This window comes from Manis pentadactyla, chromosome X, assembly GCF_030020395.1.
Source record: "Manis pentadactyla isolate mManPen7 chromosome X, mManPen7.hap1, whole genome shotgun sequence".
Taxonomy (NCBI): domain Eukaryota; kingdom Metazoa; phylum Chordata; class Mammalia; order Pholidota; family Manidae; genus Manis; species Manis pentadactyla.
The window spans coordinates 4,200,758-4,222,648 of record NC_080038.1 but is presented as its reverse complement, the minus strand read 5'-3'; the positions used below and the strand labels follow the sequence as shown (position 1 = coordinate 4,222,648).

At 47.4% G+C, this 21,891-nt stretch overlaps 1 long non-coding RNA gene across 1 annotated transcript in view; it reads right to left on the bottom strand.

The window, feature by feature from the left end:
• LOC130681968 (uncharacterized) overlaps positions 1-21,891 on the bottom strand; it is a 330,223-nt gene that overhangs the window by 159,389 nt on the left and 148,943 nt on the right. The gene's annotated exons all lie outside the window — the stretch shown is intronic.

The window sequence follows — 21,891 nt, the reverse complement described above, 5'->3', positions numbered from 1 at the left end:
ATTTTAAAATATCCAGAAAAATGTAATGCATTTCTCGGTTCAACTCAATGTCCACTTTTCACAATTATTCGTTTAAAGGTTCACCACGCTCCAAATCCAATCCTGCCTCACTCCGTGTTTGCAGTAGAGGACACAATACCTCCACCATGGAGAGACATCAGCCCCCAAACAGCAGCCCCCAGCCTCCCACCCCCAGGCACACAGCATCTGACCGGGGAGCAACCTGCTCACTGCCTGTTCCCTCCCCGGAGCAGCCCCTGTGCTGGTTCTGCGGGTCCAACTCCTGCTTCCCAGGAACATGATGCTTCTTGCTACACATTTTTATCTTTTAGTCTTTCCTTTCCTAGAGGAGTATTCATGAAAACATTTAAAACCCTTTTACTTTCTCATCAAGAAAAAGAGGAAGAGGGAAGGGGAAGGAGAGAGTGAGGGAGAAAAGAAGAAAAAAACAGAAAGAGAAAAGGAAAATAATAAGGAAAAAGAAAGTTCTCCTTTACTCTGGCTTCCTTCTCCAGTTACACTTTATCAGTTCTTCATACAATTGCGGTAATAATTGTTTCCACTTTTGCATTTTGAGCTTACTTCTCACATGAATCTGTCACTCCAAAAAACAGCCCCTGCTCAGGTTACCATGATCTTCATCCTCCAAACGCCATGAATAGTTTCTGGTCTCCTTCCTTTCTGACTTCTCAAGAGCATTATTATCAGTCTGAAATATCCTGTTTCCTTGAAATCCCGGACATCCGGAAAGCTTTTTGCGTTCTCCCTCCAAACTCAAATGTTCTTTTCCATTTTGCTGTCATTCTCTCCACTTCACAAGGACAGGGGTTTCTGCTTCTCTCCACACATAGCCTTTATTCTCTCGATGAAATACGAGAGAGAATAGTTGGAAATACGGTCGCCCAGAAGGGTGTTACCTTCAAGTTCCCAGGCCCCGTATCTCCAAATCTACACATGGGAACACAAGTGCGGGTCCTTCCTGAGCTCCTGTCTGCGCCTTCCCGCAGAGAACACTCAGCTAGTGTCATCCAGATCGGACCCCTGGGCCAATCGGCAGTTGTCAGGATGGTGGAATCACAAGACTACAAGGAAATTGCATGCATAAATCCACTTTCACAAAGAGATGCGTGCAAATACTTTTCTGTAATGAAGGGAGCAATGTGGGAGTTGCTGAGCAAACACACACTAGACCTTTGCTATGTGAGCAAAGAGTGGGATTTCGCACTCTGTACTTTCTACCTAAGGAGCTTCACTACATCGGTGACATCAGAATCGCCACCTGGGTTAGTCAGGGTTGGTCCAGAGAAACAGAACCAATAGGAAGTGTGTATATGTAGAAAGAGATTTATTTTGAGGAATCAGCTCAGTGTGACTATGGAGGCTGGTGGGTCCAACAGCTGCATGGTGGGCCCACAGGCTGCAGACCCAGAAAGAGTGGACGTTGTAGTTTAATTGTGAAGCCCACCTGCTAGGAAAATTTTCTCTTGTTCAGAAGAAGCCTGTCTCATTCCACCAGGCATTCATTTGATTGGATGAGGCCCAGCCATATCACAGACGGCAGTCGCTTTCCTCAAAGCCCCCCGATCTACATGTTAATTTCAGCCAAAAACACGCTCACAAGACACATCCCGAGTGACGTCTGACTACCTCCCCGGGTGCCCTGGCCCAGCCGAGTGGACACGGAAAATGAACCATTGCACCATCCCCAGCTCGTATCACTGAGGTTCAGACCAGACAACAGTATCTACTCACTGTTCATCTCCACTAAAGCTCCAGTCACCCCCACTTAGTTCACCATGTCCAGACGGAGCTCACGACCATTTTCTGGAGACTCGACTCCTTGTACTGTCCACTCCTTCTTGACCAGGTTATGCAAACCAGACACCGGAGACGATTCTTGAGGGATGCCCCCCACTGACTTCCTCCGACCACCGAGTCACACATCACAACCGTGTCTTGTCAATGTCAACTCCGAAGTGTCGCTCGGCCCCGTGTGATTTGTTCCATCTCCACCCAACATGACCCAAGCAGGCCACCGTCCCCTCTCCCCTAAATGACTGAGAGAGTCTCCTAAGTGCCCTTCTCATTCGCTCTCTCTTGTCCTTAAGGCATGGCTAAGATTCTCAGGATTGCCTCCTCCATTATATAATTACACATAAACGTCTTCCAAATTCCAATAATGAAAAAACATGTTTTAAATTGGCACTCAGGAAAAGACATATATTTTGAATAAAGAGAAGCATTAAATATATATATATTTGTATGGATAAATGCTTTCAAATCAACTCACCAAAAACAAGCCCAACTGGTCTAAAACTAGGAAGATAGGTTTTCACTGGGGGTTAGCAGACTATATCCTGCTGACCAGACCCAGCTACCTTCTTCTATAAATAAAGTTTCATTGGAACACAGCCACATCTACTCACTTTTCATTGTTTCTGGACACTTTCAGGGTAAAACAGCAGTTGAGTAGCTGAGATGCAGACCACATTGTCTGCAAGCCTATCATATTTCCTATCTGGCCCTGTACAGAAGCTTGCTGACCTCTGGTCTAGAGCTTTGCATCTCAAGCTAGAACTTGCGTCAGAATCCCTGGGGGTTTAGTAATGGATTCATAGCTGGGCTTCACCTGTAGAGGTGCCAATTCAGTAGGTCTGGGGAGAGGACTGAGTATATGTATTTCTAACGACTTCCCTTAGCCATGCTGATGCGGCTTGTCCCAAGATCACATGCTGAGAACCCCTAGTGAAGCCAAAACTACTCTTCAGCTCAGCTGTATCAATTTCCTCTGCTTAAATAATAGCACCATAAAGTGGCTGAATATACGTCGCTGAATTAGCAACTTCCTTTGCATCTTATAATCTAAGTGTTATCCATCACAAATTACTGTATCAATGGCTCTGAAGTATCACTAATCATTACCCACCTCCCTCACCGACCAGTGAGGGGCTTATGCCCTCACACAGGCTTAACAGCTTGTCCCAGAATAGCCCCAAAGTCAATAGTAGCCGACGACTGGAAGTCAGATTTCTTCAGCAAGTACTGGGGTATCCAGGTCACATGGCCTTTTTATAGAAATTCTAGACTCACATGATGGACAAAGAACCAGAGGTCAGCTTGTCAACTGCCTTGCCTCTAAGCCCCTGGCAGATGTCAGATTTCCCAGCTACTCTGGGGTCCTCGGTCCCATTCTCTCACTGGAGAAACAAAAGCAACTTCCACACACTTTGAAAGTTGGAGCCCCCAGCAAAATCCAGGCGCCATTTGCTTAGAATTTTAAGATAATTCAATAAAGGTTATTAAATGACCTTGAAAAATAAACTAACTCTCTGATTCTGTTTTCTGTGGTTATATTCCATTATTTGGAAAAGGATTTTCAATGCCAGTGTTATCAACATTATCTATTATATTAGTAGTAAGGAGTTAAGTTTCTAAAGACATGATCTTGAGTCAATTATATTGTGTAAAAGCTCCGTAAACTGTGGCAACATAGGTTTTTCCTTGAATTCCACGTCCAGTCAAAATACACGCTCAATTTGAATTCCAGAGCAGCTAGATTAGTTACACCGGTGTCCTTCAAAACTCCTGACATAAATGTCCCTTAAAGGAGAGCCACATTTGGTGAAAGTCTTTAAAAAGATGAAGAAAAGGAAAAAAAATGGTCGTGCTGAGGCCAAGTTCACAGTTACCTCAAAGAAACAACCGAGAATATGATAAAAGATTAAAAATGTCAAATGACATGTGAATGTTGAAGCCACAACTTAGTGCAGGATTCAGATTTTATCACATTGTACCTGCAATATGGTAACTCAACTCACAAAAGAGCCACAATTCAATTATAACCATTTAGCTTTCCTACATCTAATCCATAGAAAATAAGTCCTTTTCCTGATGGTTGGCATCTTCCACAGCCGGGAATTCAGTGCCGAGGACAAAGAGCATGAAGCCTCTCTGAGTTAGGACACTATTCACAGGCATAATCAAGCATTTAACGGATAACGAGTACCCTGACTTTCAAATCCAATACACCAATTATCAGAAATCCTCAACCACTGTTCACGGTTCTTGCCAGACAAAATACATCTCATACCGTACAGTAAGTCATACATTACACCTTCCGAGGAGTAAGCAGGTTTGTGTTTTAGTTTGACGGCAATCTGGAACCAGACCAGTTCCAAAATAAACGAATTTACTTTGCCGTGGTGCTACAGTGCGTTTCATTTCTTTTAAGCTCTGTTAAGACCTGTGAGCGCTCTTACTGGAGACAGTTCCAGAAGCTCGGTGGTGTGATCTGTCCTCGCTGGCTACCAGCTGCTGACCTCCCAGCCCTCCCTACCCTCCTGTTGTTCGCCAGTCCGGGGCCCTTTCGTGATGCCCAAAGCACTGTTCCTTTTTCCACCTTTCCGCCTTTTATTAACCCTTATCTTTACAGACTAATACCCCGCAATGACTTTGCTGTTTGATCATCTGTCCCATGGATGCCCCCAAACACAGACTGCTCCCGAGACCCCCATCTTTCCTACCGTTCTCGTCGTCCATGGGGATTCCTTCGCCACAGCCGAGTCCCCTCCCTCTGGCCACAGGCACGGTGCCACACTAGCTCGCGGCCTCTCAAACTTCCTCCATGCGCAGCGCCTCACCCCTCACCTTCTCCCTGGCTGCTGTTTCTTCGGGGACCCAGCAAGGGCTTCAATGCCCGAGGTCCCATGTTTGACATACACCCTCGCACCGAAATCCCCGTTCTGCATTGATCCGTGTGTCAGTACTGGCCTATGTGTTCTGTGTTTAATATTCACAGTTCTTGGGGATGTGTCCCATCTTCAGCTGACAGAGGAGAAAACTGGGAAACAGAGTTCCTGCCTACAATTACATCGAAGACTCAGACTGGACAGGCTGGCCGCAGAGCTGTCGCTTCTTCGCCAGTGTTCTGTGTCCCCACTTCAGTAAGGGCACCGCCACCTCTCTCCCAGGAATCCACGAAGGGGTGCGGGAACCTGCTGGCCGTGTTTCCTGAGACGTGGGAGAGGCCGATGTGCCAAATTAAAGCAACACTGAGAGAGAAAAATATAACATATGCAGAAATAAAAAGTGGGGAGAGTACCCTGTGGTATCCCAGCCTTTGGTTCTTGTTTCTTGGAGACTTACTAGATCCTTACATTTCTTGCATTTTTCTCATCTTTCTATAGATATTTTTTTTATGCCTGAACCTTAGATCCTATGGCTGTTTCCCTCACTCTCTGCCAAACTATGTACTTTTCCGTACAGAGAGAAAATACAAGTGCTCAGATTGGCACTTAACACGGGACTAGCATTTTTACCTGTGACATAGACAATCTTCCCTTCCCCTCCTCCTGTGGTGACCGCAGAGATGCTCTTCTTACTTGTCTACCTGTCTCCTGGTTCCCACTGACCAGTGACTTCCCAGGATACGAAGTCTGTTATCTACTCTCCTCCCAGAATTTTTCTCCTCTCTGTCCCATGCCTTCTTTCTACCCATATTTACACATGCTCATTTTAAAAATAAAGAAAAACAAAACCTCTCCCACAACTGGCAGCCACTACTCCCCTTTACAGCTAGGATGCTCCACATTCACTTTCTTACCTCCTGCCGAACTTCACGGTTACATTGAAAGAAATCACCTCTACGCAAGACAGGGAAAATACTGAAGGGCATTTTTTAAACACTTAGTAAACCTTATTATAGGATAGTTTTATAGGTTATTATAGGATAGTTTCAGGTTTATAGCAAAGTGGTAAGAAGATTGGAGAGTTCTTATATATCCACACCCAGTTCCCCTCTTGTTAACACCTTACATTCGGGTGCCTCATGGATAACAACTGGTGAACTAATATTGATATATTATTATTAGCTAAAGTCTGCTCTTCATCTGGCTTTCCTTAGTTTTCCTAATGTCTGTTTTTTGCTCCAGGATCCCATCCAGGATCTCACATTATATTTAGTAGTTATATATTCGTTTATATCTTCTTGGTGTCCTTTATACTGTCACGGTTTCTCAGACTTTCCATTTTTGATGACTTTGACAGCTTTGCGGGAAGTTGGTCTGGCATTTTATACAATATCCTTCAATTCTGTTTTTTCTAATGGTTTTCTCATGGTTTGATCGGTGTTACAGGTATTTGTGGGGAAGACCACGGAAGCGAAGGGCCCGTCTCATCATGTCATGCAGAGGTTGTCACATGCCCTCACCAGGGCTTATCACGGTTGATGCTGACCCTTGATCAGTAGGCTGATGAACTGTTTGTCAGGTTTCTCCCTGGGAAAATTGCTCACCTTCCTTTCTGAAGAACATTCTTAACAGTAAGACATTCACATGTCAAATTTGAGAGTATCTAAATAATCAGGGAATTGTGTTGCACGCACACACACGTACATGAGAGCTGTCCTCTCGGGAGGGAGGGCACTGGGTTTGCACTGAGATGGGGAGGACACAGAGAGACCCAAGTGGGCAAGAGAATACCAGCCTGTGGGGTCGGACAGATATCCTAAACTCAGTGCAGAGCAGGAAAGGTAAGTGAACAGAGAGGGTTACATTCTGTACCACTTGGGAATCAAAGTAAGTTACTGTGAAACAAAGACGAGAAGTACAATGGTTCAAACAGGATGGATGCTCGTGTCTCTCTCGTGCCACTGCTGAGAGATGGGTGCATGTGGACGAGGGCCGGAAGCACAGCTCTGCCATCCTCAACACCTGCCTTAACATCTCTGGGCTGAGGTCTTCTGCTCCGTGTGCCAACTCCGCTAAGCCGAGGAAGGAACAGTGGACGGCATCTGTGTGCCCCTCTCAGCGACGAGAGGCACAAACTGTTTGTGTCACCACCATTCATACTCCACTGCCCTCAAGTTAGTACCACCACGCATCCAGCCGCAAAGGGGTGGCCACAATGCGGGGTCTCACTGGATGCCCGTGTGCTTGCTAAAACTTGGCTAGGTTTATAGGAAAAAGTAGCCAGAAGAGAATGGATACTGGGAGAATAAATACAGGTCAAGAATGGGCAGATTTTTAACCGCGTATCTGCAGCCAGGCTGTTTGGTATTTGTCCAAATAATAAGATGACACGTGAATAAAAGCTGCAGATGGAACCAGCGCCCTGTTGAGTTTACGGGCCCACATGATTCTCCAAGTCCCATCCACCCACTACACACCTCAGACAGGTGAGTCAGCCGGGCTGCGACAGAGAACAATGAAACTCCTGAGCTCTGAGGCTGGCACTCACCTCTGCTGTTCTCCCCAGGAATGCAATCTGAAGCTTGTTTCCGTGTTTTAGTGGGAAAGCCGGTTCTAGAAGCTTCCAGGTGAGTCTTCCTGTCAGATGCATCTTCCCTCCATGGCTCAGGGACCCACAGGTGGGGAATTCTCCCACTTGCCAATTGCTTTTGTTTCAGCTGTGCACTCAGGTCTTGGGGAAACGACGACAGGATGGGTTTTCAGATATGCTGGGCTCCCTGCCCACCAAATTCTATTTTTACCTGACTCCCAGAATCCCCCATCCTGACGAGAATCATTTGCATTCTGGGACTCACAGGTTAGACTCAGCCCAGAGGTAGCGTTTGTAAATCCTAAGATGCAAGATAGTCTCCTTTTTGCAGTTTCCAGACACCCAGGTAAAGGGCTACCAGCCCTCTGGAGGAAGACCAAAAGGAGGATTCGTCACTCACCCTCGTGGCCTCATCTCACATACCTGGTCTGGGTTAGAGATCAGTAACTCACCCACGTGGCCTCATCTCACATACCTGGTCTGGGTTGCACGTGAAGGTCTTGGGATTGACTGAGAGGCTAGGACTACCTTTGTGCTGACCTGCTTCTGTTAGCAAACCTACCTGCTTCGTGAGCACAGGTCAGCAGGATGGTAGTAAGATGCCTAAACTCTTCAACATAAAGAATATGGAGAGCAAATGAGATGAAGGTAAGTAATGAGTTGACCACAGAGGGGACCTGCCAGCAAGTAGTCACACAGACAACTGACCTTGTCCTTACATCATGCTTAAGGTCGCACCATTTTACCTAACCATGCCAATTCTTTATAATGTACCGAGAAAGAGCAACCCTCTGATAGCATGCTGAAATGGCTGAACTCAATAAGAGTACCCTTATAAAATTTTCCATTCATAAGACATAGATAAGCCTGAGCCTCCTGCATTGAATAGGAATGTGAAGAATATGAATTATCAATAATTTTTCATCCTCTGAGCATTTTGGAATGTTTTCTTATAGGGATTATATTTAAAACCATACACTTAATTAGTGTGTTTTATCATTTACCCATCTAAATGATAAGTAGGTAAAAATATATAGGAAAACATACTCATAATTTTCTGACTTAAGGGCAAAATGTAATTCATGATGACATTTCAGTGCCCAAAATTAACTTCTTAATTCTAAAAGTAAAATTACAACTAAAATACTTTGTATAGTATAAATCAGAAGCCTTAAATTACAGAGGAATCTGAAATTAATACATGTATCTTGATAAGTCGCTGAATTTACTGGAACAATGTTCTGGCTATCTTGAAAAAACTTCACCGTACTTTCAGCCTAATTAGAAATAAACAACTTGATTTACTTTCTTCTTTGGGAAAAGAAATGGGAACAGCTTTTGTTCTTTTATATGGGAAACAGTAATTTTTATTAAATATCAAATTCATGTTTCCTTTATGCATATAAGGCAAAATGTTTAAATGCCATCTGTACCTCAGTACTGATTCATATAAAGTCAATTGGTTTAGCAATTGCTAAGTATTTCCTTTGTAATTGAGTTTATCAGTAAATTTGAATCTGTAGCCCCAGGATAGCATTGGAAATAGTAGGAAAATTCACTGACTTTCTCATTTCTGTCTAACTAAGTGCCCCTCGGGCAGCTAGGTGCCCGGCCTCTTTCCACAGTACTGATACGCCAGTCCTCTCAGGGTCAGTAATTAGTGTTACTCTGAACACGAGCATTTTTCTTTGTCTCTTCCTCCCCAAGCCTATTTATTAGACATGACCTATATAGCTATTTTTCCCTCTTTCTCTTCTCCCATTACTTCCTATAATTACATCACTGTACAGTATTGCCTGCCTCTCCTGGTGACTGTTGCGGGTTAAACGGTTTGCCCGGAAAGAGCCCTAAACCTTGGGAGCTCAGAAGGCAGCTGTATTTGCAGCCTGACTCTTTACAGAAATCATCGACCTGAACTGCAGTCATCAGGGTAAGCCCTCACCCAGTAGGGATGCAGTCCTTGCTAAAAGGGGAGACTTGGGCATGACACAGATACCCACGGCGGAAGACGGTGTGAGGGGACACAGGCACAATGCTATGTGCAGATGGAAACACAGATGGCAGTGATGTTTCCACGAGGCAAGGAGTGTCGCAGACTGCCAGCCAGCCAGCAGGGCTAGAGGGGCCCCGTGGAGCAGATTCTCCCTCCCGGCCTCAGAAGGAATGGACCCTACCAACGCCTGCACCTTGGGCTTCTAGCCTTGAGAATTGTGAGACAGTACATCTTTTGTCTAAGCCGCCCCAGTCGGTGGTACTTTGTGAAGGTGGCCTAGCAAAATAATAGGTTGCCTTTATACCTGAAATAGTGTATACTGCAAATGTCTTGCTTTCCTGTATCAGAGAAGAAAAGGGCACAGGTGTCTGGGAACAGGAGAAGACGGGACTTTTCCTATTATCCACTGTCTTATCTATTAGGCTGGAGCACGGAAGTGGGTGCCATTTGGCCAAGACAGACGCCGACGAAGACTCTCATCCTGCCCCAGAGCGGCCTCGCCCACTTTGTTCACTGTGCAAAGACATGAAAAATCCAAGCCCAGAGCAGGAAGACAGGAAGAAAGACTGAGAGGCCAGCTGCCTTCCGGCTGCCCACTCACCCGCCGTCCTCCCCACCCACACCCCTCTGTGCTCCAACACCTCCCTTGGTGCATGTGAGGACGTTCTCAGCGCCCCATTTCCACACCAGGGTCCTCCCCTGGGGCGGGTTGTCCCCCAGAAGACACAGGGCAACTTCCAGAGGCCTTCCTGGCTGTCACAGGAGGGAGTGCGGCCGGCATCCAGGGGTGCTCTGGAACCCTACAATGCTCGGCACAGCCATCCAGCACATACCAGCTGTCCCCCAATGTCCTCAGGGCCCTGGATAAGAAGTGTGACCACGGAGGGAGCGGTGGGCAGACTGTCCCTGGAGAGAAGATTCCCAGGCTGGCTGCCCTACCGTCACTGTGACCTCCCCTCATCAGCATCTCCACCTGGGCAGGAGGGGCCTGGCAAAGAGGGCAGAGGAGCGTCTGCACTGGGGCATCCTGGAGAGGTGCGGCCGGTTCCCGCCCTACAAGGCTGAACGTGAGTGATCCCCGACAACGGACGGTACCCCCGTCCCAGCACAGATCCAAGCACACAGCGGACACTTCATCAGCACGGCCTAAACGAATGGAAAGTGATTCTTTTCCTTTCACCAGTTACTAAAATAAATATGAGGGGCATTTTTTACAGTTGAGCATATAACAGGTACAGCGGCTTTCCATCATGCCCATTCCCACTTTTCCATTGGTTAAAACTGGTAGCGCCTCTTAATCCATGGTTTTTTATTTGCTACATTCCCTATGGGATATTGGTAGAGTAAATTGAGGGCCCCTCTGAAGTCCATCACCCTTTATTCAATTTTTCCTTATGGCCCTTCAGAAATAATTTTTATTTGAATGACATATCAAATATATTATTAATTTAAAGAGTCATCATGCTAACTATTTTACATGCATGATTTATTCAGGCCCACCGCATTAAGGACATTGACCTCCCCCTTTTTTACATGGACTTCCAGAGCAGAGAAGTCATGAGACAGCCAGCCAGGCTCAGGGCAAACCCACACCCTTTGTAAAGCCCCAACCTTGTGCACGAACGAATGCCTTTAGCTTATGAGGTCGTTAGGATTGTCCTGGTTCCCCAGGGAGGGCATGGAAATGCAGTGTGCTTACGCACGTTGGCCCAGAACCCAAGCAGCAAATGCTAGACCCACGAATCAGGTTCTCCCAGACGACATAGCTCATGGCCGTAGCGTCGGGACATGCTCCTGTCGCCCTTTCTCTGCGGGGCCTGAGCAGGGCTCTTCCCTCCTGCCCCTGTGCCTGCTGGAGGCAGATCTTGTACCTTCTCCATCTCATTTTTCTGCTTTGTGCCACCCACCCAAAGACGGACCCCAAGAGCTGAAGTGTGAGCAGAAGGGAGAATGGGGCCAGCACCAGGCATCTGCTTCACGTGCACCAATTTGCAACTCGTGCAGCCATGAATGACTATGGTTCAAGGCAATTTCTTCTGGGGACATTGCGTTGTCGTGGACAAGGCCACCATGCCAGGTGAAGCAATTACTGTAACTGTTTAGTACTCTCTAGTAACAGGGCAATGAGGCCCAAAGACACCTGGAAACACCTCAAAAGATAATCCGTTGCCACACATGTTTTCACCCAGAGCAGGAGCAACCTTTATTTGTTGAATTAAGTTGAATATTGTCAAAAACACAGTTTAGTCACCTCCCCAGTCAGGTTTCCAGAAAGGACAGAGGAACACCTTTGAAAAGTATCTGCGATGGCTAATTTGCAAACAGGAGATTCATCAGAAGAGATGGCCTTTTCTTTTTCTAACATCTAAGATGCTAGTACCTGAGAGAGTTCCACTAAGCGTTTTGTTTCAACATTGCATTTGCATTGCCTGGCCGATCCCATTTGATGCTTTGTACTCAGCAGTGAGCCACGTTAGACTTCAAGCGCACTTCACAACCAGTTGGCTGGAGTTGGAAATCTTTTGCATTCACACGGCGCGAGGCGGCAGCCCCGGAAGGTTGGCTGGGACCTTTCTCCATCCAGGACAGCTCTCCTCTTGAAGCCCTTCAGAAGCTTGCTGAGGTTGTAAAAACAGCTTTGAATATTTGGTTTGCTATTAAGAACCAAATCCTCTCTGTAATGGTGAGAAATAGCTATTTTCTTAACCTACCCATAGTTGAGCTAACCTTCAAAAAACAAAACATTACACTAAGTTGTGTTTCACTCCGATTTGACTAAAAGAAAACTCAAGGATATTGTCCTGTAATTTTAGAGAGGGCCAGAATTATTAAATTCTAATGGATTTGGGGGTTCACTCTTACTGTTCTAAACATAATAGGAAAATTGTTAAGTTTGTATTTTGAGTCAGATTTAAAATTCTGTCAATCACGTTCAAGGACACATATGCGAGTCTACAACACATGATGAGTGTTTACGAATTAAAATGTGATTTAGAGGTTGGCAGCCTATCACAGAGGTAAGATTCATTAAATTTTAGATTCCATGGGCTGTGCTGTTTAATGACTAATGAGCTGGCCTCATCTCTCGCCAGGTTTAATTGGTTGGAGTGGATTGAAACGGATTAGGAATAAAGTATGGTTCTGCTTGGAAAAAGCTAGACCTCCTTTGATGGCACTTTCAACTGGTATTAAAATTAATTTAAAAAAATATGAGGCTCAAACACCAGTCCCCTTTCTGCAACGTTTCATCAAGCAGAAAACCAAATAATTAACGTATATGTGTTTTTTTTAAATGTGAATTTCATTTTGTTTCAACAAGTTGTTTCCACTGAAGGCAGTCTGCCTCCAGCACCGGGCCCAAAGCTTTTTCTCTTTAATCATGACAACAGAGCCAGCTACAGAGAATTTTCTGTGTTTACAGCAACTTTAATGAAGAATTGGAAAATGTGGCAAATATTCTCACATAAATTGTTTTGTTACTGCCTATGGTAGCACTCAGTGTTTACCATTCTTATTCATATGTGGCAAAACAAAAAAAAACAAAAAAAAAACCCAAAAACTAAACTTCCAAACACCAAACACAACTTAGCAAACCTCCAAGCGTAGGATGCGTGTCCCTGACAATATAAAGCAATTCCTATTGTTTCCCCTCGGGCCATGAGTAATTTGACGACATATGCACTGGGTCTTTAGAATATTCTAAAGAGAAGTAAGACCAGAAGTGATTTCAGCTTAGAGTCTCCAACAGGAGGACTGGAAACGCCACTGTTTTCCTGGGACGGACAGTGAGTCATGAAACTGCAGCCTGTGTTGCCAGGGCACTAGCTGGGGGTCTGAGGTGCCTATTGGGCGAGCTTGGCCTGTTGCACCGAACACCACGGACTGGGCGGCTTCCACAACAGACGTTTCTCTCAGCTCTGGGGGCAGGAAGTCCAAAGCAAAGGTGCTGGTGGGTCTGATGATCTTTCATTCTCATTCATTCTCCCCCTTTCCCTCTCTCTCTCTCTCTCTCTCTCCCCCTCAGGAGTAGGGGAAGGATGCCTGTGCTTGTTTGGAGTGTCTGAGGATTCTGTATAAGAAAATACAGTAGCCCTGGTGCTTGGCCCCAGACACAAGAGTCCCAGGCATGGGCAAACAGACCTGCTGCTTTCAGGCGGGGATCCTAGCACGGAGAAGGGCTGGATCAAGAGTGTGCAAAGGGCTCCTCACCTGGGAGGATGGGGAACGTGCCAAGAAGACAGGCCCCCTTTATGATGTAAAGCATGGAGAAGATGGGGGGGCCCCAGCTGAGGAGGCGTCGAGGGGACGGTTCATCGGGAAACGGGAAGCAGAGTGAAACTGATGGCAGAAACGAGAAGCACTGTGGAGAACACGCCGCCAAGAGGAAAGGATGAAGGTGGAAGGGAGAAGGCCTGAGGCTCAGAGGCAGGGAGCCAGGGAGATGGGCTTCTGAAAACGCAGCGTGGAAAGTGGGATGCGCAGGGAGAGAAAGCCCACGGAGAAGCAGCCAGACAGCAGGCGGCCAGAACCGGGGCAAACTGCTGGGAAGGGAAGGGACTGAATGGAAGAGTGGAATGAAAGGCTCACAAAACAGGATGGCGTTCCTAGGAAGTTTAGCATTTGAGAGAGTCAAGACCCGGTCCGAATTCTTGGGAGACCATTGATATCGTCAGTGGTATCATCCCCACTTGGAGAGAGTCGGTTTCCCAAAGTCCGAAGGATCAGATACCTGGTGTTTGCCATTGATGGTCCTGCTGGTCTTACTGATGGGCCGGAGCCCATCTCAAAAACAGTTTAGTTCATTAAAATCTGACAAGCAATGCATGTTTGTAGCATCACCTGGCCTCATTTGCATTTCTCATTTTCTCCTTTCCTGCCTCTTTCTTCTGGTTTAAGAGGCACTGCGTGCCTGTTACACCCACTAACTCTCAAGGGCACCTTTTATTTTTCAGAGAAAAGGAGCTAAATTAAGCTAATGAATATAAACAACGAGGCTTCTTACATTCTGAAATGAAGAGCATCTCCCAGAGCCACACAGTTGATCCATTAAAGATCACGTTACAGTCTTTTTACACCTGTACAATGTTTAACCATCATAATAGAGGGAATCTGTTGAGACAGGAAATGAAGTTGCAGTTTTATGATCTGAGTAACAACAAGCTCATGGGGCAGGGTAATGTGCGCTTCGGCTTCCGCAGCATTTCTGCACACACGGCCTCGCCTGCCTGCCGGCTCACTGACAGACATTTCATGTTGCTCTGGAGGAGCGTTCTTTGAATTGCATTATGCATGATCCTCGATGTCTTTAACGTCTCAGCCTTTTAATAATTCAAAAAAGAGAAAAATGATTTCAACCTCTTTCAGAGTTGAGTTTTATTCCTGTTTTCCCCAGTGTGGTCTACTTAAATCAGCCACCCCTTCACTCATCAATACCGAGACCTGAGCCGGCGTGGCCGTGACATGCTAGAGAAGCGCGTTAGTCCATGGGTCCCAGCAGCGAGGCCTCCCGTAGACCCGGAGCTGCAAACTTAGTGAAGACACGTCACCAAACACAAAGGGACCTGAGGCTAGAAGGGCTCTCATCTTCTTACTTTAGAAATAACACTGCCACAAAGAACCACCTTTTTGTCCCTGTTTCTTACTTAAAAATAATCATTTCCTTAATTGCTAGAACTTGATAAACTCAGTTAAACATTTATCAATCAGCACTGGGGAAAAATAGGACAATTGGAGTTTTGTGTCCCCCTCTCTGAATTGTAATGATTCCTTTAGCACAAGGAGTCCTTACAGAGATGACATGACAGATGTGGCCAGGATACCACTTTCAGCAGCACACTGTATAGGGTGACACATTTTTCCTAGTGATACCTAAAGTGTTCACGGATCTGATTTATTCCTAAAGGAACATCTGCAGGAATCTGAGGACCAACAGGTGGGACGATACTCTAGGAATGAAATCTTATTTGCATACAGGCTAAGTTTTCTCTCAAATTGTTAAAATGCACACAGCACTAATGTACACATTACGATGCTTCCATATGGTAGAGTGGGGAAGGGGGGTTCATTGTGTCCCCTTCGTGACTTCCTTGACCTTCCTCACATTAAAACATGAAATATTTGTGCAGCAGATAACAAGCAAAAGATTCCCCAAGGATTTAGTTAGGACAACAGGTTGACAGAAAAACCTGTTCCATTTATCACTTTAGATTAAGTTGAAATTGTCAGAAACCATGTGGGCTGAATTTTTTTTCTAAATCAATCTTAATACTTTCATGGTACAAAGTTTATTTTTGAGGAAAACTAAAATTTAACTGATGAAAATGAAGAGAAAGTGGCTGAGAGCAATTGTGCTCTGACATGAATTTGGAAGGATGTTCTGTACCCTAAACATTTGGCCTCCAACTGGGTGACTATGTACATGCACATGGAGATATGCAGGAGACGTCTAAGTAGCAAGTTAGTATTTTTAAAAATACACTTGCCACATGTGTGCATCACTTACAGGAAAAGGTCAGATACACCCCTCGAGCTATTTGCAGATCTATGTGCTCAAAAAAATCTCTGAGCCCGTCAGCTGAGAGATGCAAATGCCCTGTGCTTTCCCACATCATGAAGACGCAGGACTGACTGGCTCCGCATTGCACCCCAACACTTTCCCAGCGTCCGGTCAGCATGTGTGCCTCCTAGCTGGCTCTCCGCACCTCCTAACTGACTCTGTGTTGTACCGCCCTCTTCCTTCTGCCCCTGGTCCTGCTTGCCGCGCCCACAGCTTCAGTCACAAGGATCTCTCCCTGAGATGCCTGTCTCCTCTGCCAACATCCACTTCTCCTTCACGGCTTAGCTTAAATATTCTCTCTAAGCCCTCCTCAAATTGCTCCCCATGGTGGGTCACTTAGATCTGCCTCTGTGTCCAACAGAACGATTTGTTTACTTCTTTCAGAGCTTGCGGAGTCTGAGAGGTGAGCCACCGGTAGGCTCCGCTGTGCCCTCTGAGAACAGAAACCCTTTCTCATTTGGTTTCAGGACTCCCCACAGAGCCAGGATCCGGGAAAGCAGAGTGTAGAAGTGTGGGTGGGGAGCCGGTTCCTTCCCCTGCAAGCAGAGGTTCGAGACAGGGCCCCGTATGGTACACACTGCAGCTGCTGTGCCTCGGGGGGAGGCTGTCCTCATCCCCTCCCGCCCAGTCACCTGCTGCAGAAGGAGGGATCCCTCGGCAGCCTCAACAGTGCCGGATGGATGAACACAGGACACTCGGCCCTGGACACACGAGACGGGCAGCAGCTGACCAGCCACGTGGAGTCACATTCTGGGGAGGAGGAGGCCCGGCACGCAGGGCCGCCCTGGGGCACGTGGGGGCAGAGTGAAGCGGCAGGGGCCCTGGAGGCTGGCTTTGCAGTAATGAGAGGGAGAGGGCATTCCCACGGGAGGGTGCGACTGGCCCTGAATCGTCTGACTGATGTTGCAGGCTGGCAGGGAGGCGAAGGCCGTGACGCTGAGCACCATGAGATGAGGCCGGTCTGTTAGGAGAACCACCTGGGTGGGGAGCCCTTCCTGCTGGGTGGGGGCCAGATCTGGTGAGCGTGGGGCACAGTTAGGACCCTGGGATCCCAACAGGCTAGAGGATGTAGGTGCAGTACGTACAGAGTCTGGCATGTTCTCTTTGCTCTTATGCTAAAATGGTTTCAGGTTCTAGGCGGGCGGCCCTGTCTGGAACAATCCTTGCAGACATTGTCTAATTCAAGTTTTGGAATTGGTCACAATAAAGGGGCCCCTTTGGTAGCCCCGTCACGGCAATAGGGGCTGCGGTGTGTTTCATGGTTCGGTAATGACGGCGATTTGGACAGGAGTCTGCCGTCCTCTCAGCCCCAAGTCACCACTCTTTCAAGCATTTTTTGAGCTCTGGGAACTTAAAGGAAAACATACGTAAATGAAAAACCAGGGGTCTCTGTGTGCAGTAGAGGCTTGCCGTGAGGATGAAAGGTAAACCAGTCCACAGCAGCTGCTGGTAAGGAGCTCTCCTAGCAGTGAAATAAACAGCAGTCAGGGTGAGCAGGATGAGGAGTTGGCAGGTGTGCAGGGAGCAGACAGACATGGGCTGGGGGGCCAGTGAGGACTGCAAGCGTGGCCGGCAGCTCTTAGCACAGTGTTCTGTTTAACTGCGTCAAGCAAGTCCGGATCTTTGTCACCAGTGAGAAGCAGCAAGGTGGTTCTTACAGTGTGCTTTGATGTTGTGTGTGGGATACATGTCGGACGTAACCTCATACAGTGGTTTCCCCTGTGCAGTCACCTTGTATGCAGTGCAACAAATCATCACCATCTTAGTGTATTAAAACACCTGCTCACGACACCCTCTAATCTGTGAGATGTGCAGGCACAGGTTCCCTGGGTCCTTTGCTGGGGGTCTCCCCGGGATAAAGTCAAGGTGCCGGCTGGGTAGCATTCTAAGGCTGGACTAGGGAACAATCCATTCTCAAGTTCATTCGGGTTCCTGACACAATTCAGTTGCTTGCAACTGCAGGAACTGACTGAAGCCCCATTTCTTTGCTGGCTGTCAGCAACCGGCAGCCACCCCCAGGTCCTTGCCACGTGGTCCCCTTCAGGGGTACATCCAAGTGCTTTGTTCCTTCAAGGCCGGCATGAGAGTTTCTTCAAGAGAGTCCTGGACCGTCTTGATAGGGCTCACCTGTTAGGTCAGTCAGGCCCACCTCCCTTCCATGAACTCAAATCCACTCAGTGTCTGGGGACTGTGATCACATCTGCCAAATCCCTAACCCTTCCCCACATCCTTAGTGGTACCACAGGAGCACCCTCACCATGGTCACACTCAACGCGTGGGGAGTACACAGGGCGTGCACACCAGAGGGCAGGCATCCTGGGGCCAGTTCACAATCCCGCCTGCCACACCCTGCCCTTCAAACACTGATCTGTTTGCAAAACCACAGCCACACGCAAAATTCAGAGACCAGTATTAGTCGCTGAAAGCTATCAAATTTTACCGCCTCTAAAAACCAAGTCCCACACAAACAGCGCACTTTGTACCAGTTTCCTGCAAATGCTCATCACTTCTAGCTTTCATGACAGGCTGCATAGGGTAACAGGACAGACAAGCATTTCATCTCAGCACAATCATATTCTGAGAACCTCCAACCTCCCATAGGTCCTGCTTCTGGTGTGCAAAGGTGAGAACCCCGCCAGGTGGTAGCCCGTCCTTCCCGAACCCATCCCAAACCAAAAATCAGTAAATATGTTCTTAATACCTCATTCCTGCATTCACTCATTCATTCATCATTCAACAGATAATCACTGAGACCAGGGGTCCCTGAGCCTGGGGTCACTATACCGGCGATAGACAGGGTTAGGGTTAGGGACAGGTGAGATCTGACTCTCAGCTCAGCTCCTAAGCCCTGAACAAAACCGGGGAATTTTCACGTGAATAAAAATACCTAGCGTGCAGGACTGTCAATAAATTAGAAATTCTGTGCATAAAATCCTTAGCAACTTTCCGGGCACACGATAGGTGCCAAATAAGGAGTAGACATTGTAGGTATTGGCACACTTTCCCTGATTCTCAAAAAGTTGATGGCAGCTGTGACTAGAGGACTGAAGGCAGCTTTGGCTCGTGGGCCGAGCCCCTTATACCCGAAGAACCCACCCGCTTTGGGGATTCTAGGCAAGGACAGTCTGGACAGCAGTCCAGAGCAGAACGGCAGCGCTGGGATAAGGGGCTCAAAGCAGGTGCTCTATGCAACCTTAGGACAGAGAGGCCCCTTCTGGCTGGTGCGGTGAAGGAGTGAAGGCTTCGCAGAGGACTCAGTGTGTGGGCAGGGCCATGAGGATGAAGGTGGTGGGGAGGAAACTTCACTCAGAGAGGCAGCAGTCACCAAGACTCCGATGTGGGAAATGGCAAATGTGGAGAACAACACGAGGCCCTGATTGGCTGGGGACACCAGCTGATGGGAGACCACAGCTGAGAGAGGGTGCGTGGGGCGGTGCTGCCTCCGCAGAGACTGGCTGAGCATGGAAGACATTAGTCGGGAGATAATGGGGAGACATTTAAGGCTCACAGGACACAACTTACCCAACTGAAGAAGAAAGGGCACCCCAGCAACATCTTGTTGCCAGGGTTGTGTGCGTGTGTGTGTGTGTGTTCATTTCACACTCCTTGAACAGAGAGACGAAGGTGTTAGAATTCCATCAACATCAACATTCTCTGCAGAATTTTGGAGATAAGCCATTTTATCATAGATGGATTTATCATGAGATAATATAATGATGGGAAGATGACAAATTCCACTCTTTGGGGGAAAAAGCATAGTATTCAGTACATAGCCTTGGTAAGAAGTATGACAGTTTAACTGACTTAGTTGAGATTAATTATATAGATGTTATTTCTCAGTTGTTCTGTTTCAGCAACATGGAAGCCACTATGAAATAAAAGTAAATGTACTTAATTCTCAGTGGGAGAAGAACAAGAGCACGACACTCCCACCGAAGCAGGCGGCAGGAACCCAGGACACCCGGCTCTAGGCCAGGTGTGCACTACTGCGCACCTGGCCCTTCACCTGAGAGTCCGCACTTCTCTCGCCCACGAAATGCGCATAATATCTGTTCTGACTGCCAGGTAAAATATCAACCAGGAACAGCACACTTCAACTGTAATCGTTAGTGTCTGAGATACAGCCGTCTTATTAATTGCTTTTTTATCTTCCTCTTGGCCAGTTACGAATTGATGCTCAATTAACATTCCGTGTGACAAGATTGGCACATCCCACAGCATTTAAAAGATCACTTTAGGGAACATCTTTCCTATTGTTTTATTTACGCAGACCCTTCCAAGTCCCATATTCTGTCTCCCTATTTCCATGTATCTTGACGCTCAGGGGTACTGTGCACACGAGATGGTTTTCATGTGCATGTCTTGCAAGTGCATGTATGAATGTTAAGGCATTCCTGCCTTTTAAGGCAAGCTTGACATTTGCAGTTTCTATACGCACAAAAGTCAAGCTGGCCCTGAAAGAGAGTCATAGCTTTATATAAATCTAAGGAATCATTAAGATTTTTAAAATCATCTTTACCATACATTTGTACACAGATGCTGAGTGACTCTGTGAATTAACGTTGAACAAGTGTTTTGAAAGCAGAAGTCAATCTCCCTAACTTCCTCCACATCACACGTAGCAGAGTTCCACAGCATCGTACAAAAGGACCCCATCTACAGTCCATGTGGAATTTCACTTCTGCCTTCATAAATAAATTATGCCTGTCACTGCCATTAGACGTGATTCTTACTCGGAACCATCACAACACACCTTCAAGAACTCTGCGGCGTTTCCTGTGTCCCTCTTTGGATACAGACATAATGCAAAGCTGTTAGAAGAGGTGATCAATACAGCTGACAAAATGTTTCAGCGTCTGGAAATGCCAAAATGCCTTAATGTAAAAATGCCCGGGGAAACTGGTCACTAAGGTGCATTTAACTCCGAGTCACGTTCGTTCCTGCTTAGGGAACTTCCTTAAACATAAGACAGTGAATGTGGGAATGTTGAGAGTCACAATAAGGGGTCTTGGAGTTCCCCTCAGTCATCCGGCGTCCCTGTGCCTTCCTAGGCTTTGTCCCAGCTTCAGGACGGGCTGGGAGGTGAAGGGCATGAAAGCGATTATGGGATGTTTGATAGGAATTAAGCTAGATTTGGCTTACTATTCTGCCAGCATCGGATGGGAAGACCCAGCACTGCAGGCATTCAGAGGGACTATTCCGAAAATGAGTTGCTTGCAGAGGGCTAGGGGGCAAGCAAGAAGCTAAGGGAGGCGGGAGGCTGCCCAGAGGTCCACAGCGACGGCCCGTCCTGCCACTCGGTGCTGCACGAGGAAAGGAGCCCTTGACCTTGGTGATGCAGGGCCGACCCTGACCCCACACCCATGTCAGAGGGGGTGACGGGAACGGTAGTTTCCATGCTGAGAAGGGAAAGGGTGACAACCCATCGCCTGGCACCTTTGGTCTGCCTTGTCCCGGTGGTGCAGTGACGACAGGAGGGGGAGGCGCAGGAGCGGGAGCAGCAGTAACTTCTCCTTCCCTTCAAGAAAGTCACGGTTTTGAGATTCTCTGGGTGTCGTGCACTTGACAGTACGAGACGAGGCACAAAGATACGTCGCAGAGGAAGAGGGAGAAGGGCTGGCCGTCGCGGTGCAGGGAGCACTGGAGAAGCAGCCTCCCAAAGCAGTCCGCCTGCCCGGGACGACGGGGAGGGCGGCGCAGGCACAGGCGATGGGAAGCCGAGCTCCCGTGGACGCTCACCCCCGCCCTCTCCAGCCCACTGAACGCAGTCAGCACCCAGTGACACCAGCGCCGTGGCCCGGTACCACCCACGGCTGTCTGTGCTGGCCTCCAGCTGGTGCCCCTAACTTGTGGCAGGGGGCATTTTACGTTTGTCTGTTTCCTAGAAGCTGAGGTGTCACCCAGGAGATGGTGGCAGTGGAATTTCAGAGGCGCCTAGGCAGGAGTGGGCTGGGAATTTCAGCTGGTTGGAAGTCTGATTCCTGCCTGGAAGCAACAGGATGGCCTGCTGGCCACCCATACGCCCTCCTTGCTAAAAACGCCTGAAGATCTTGGCCAGGGTAAT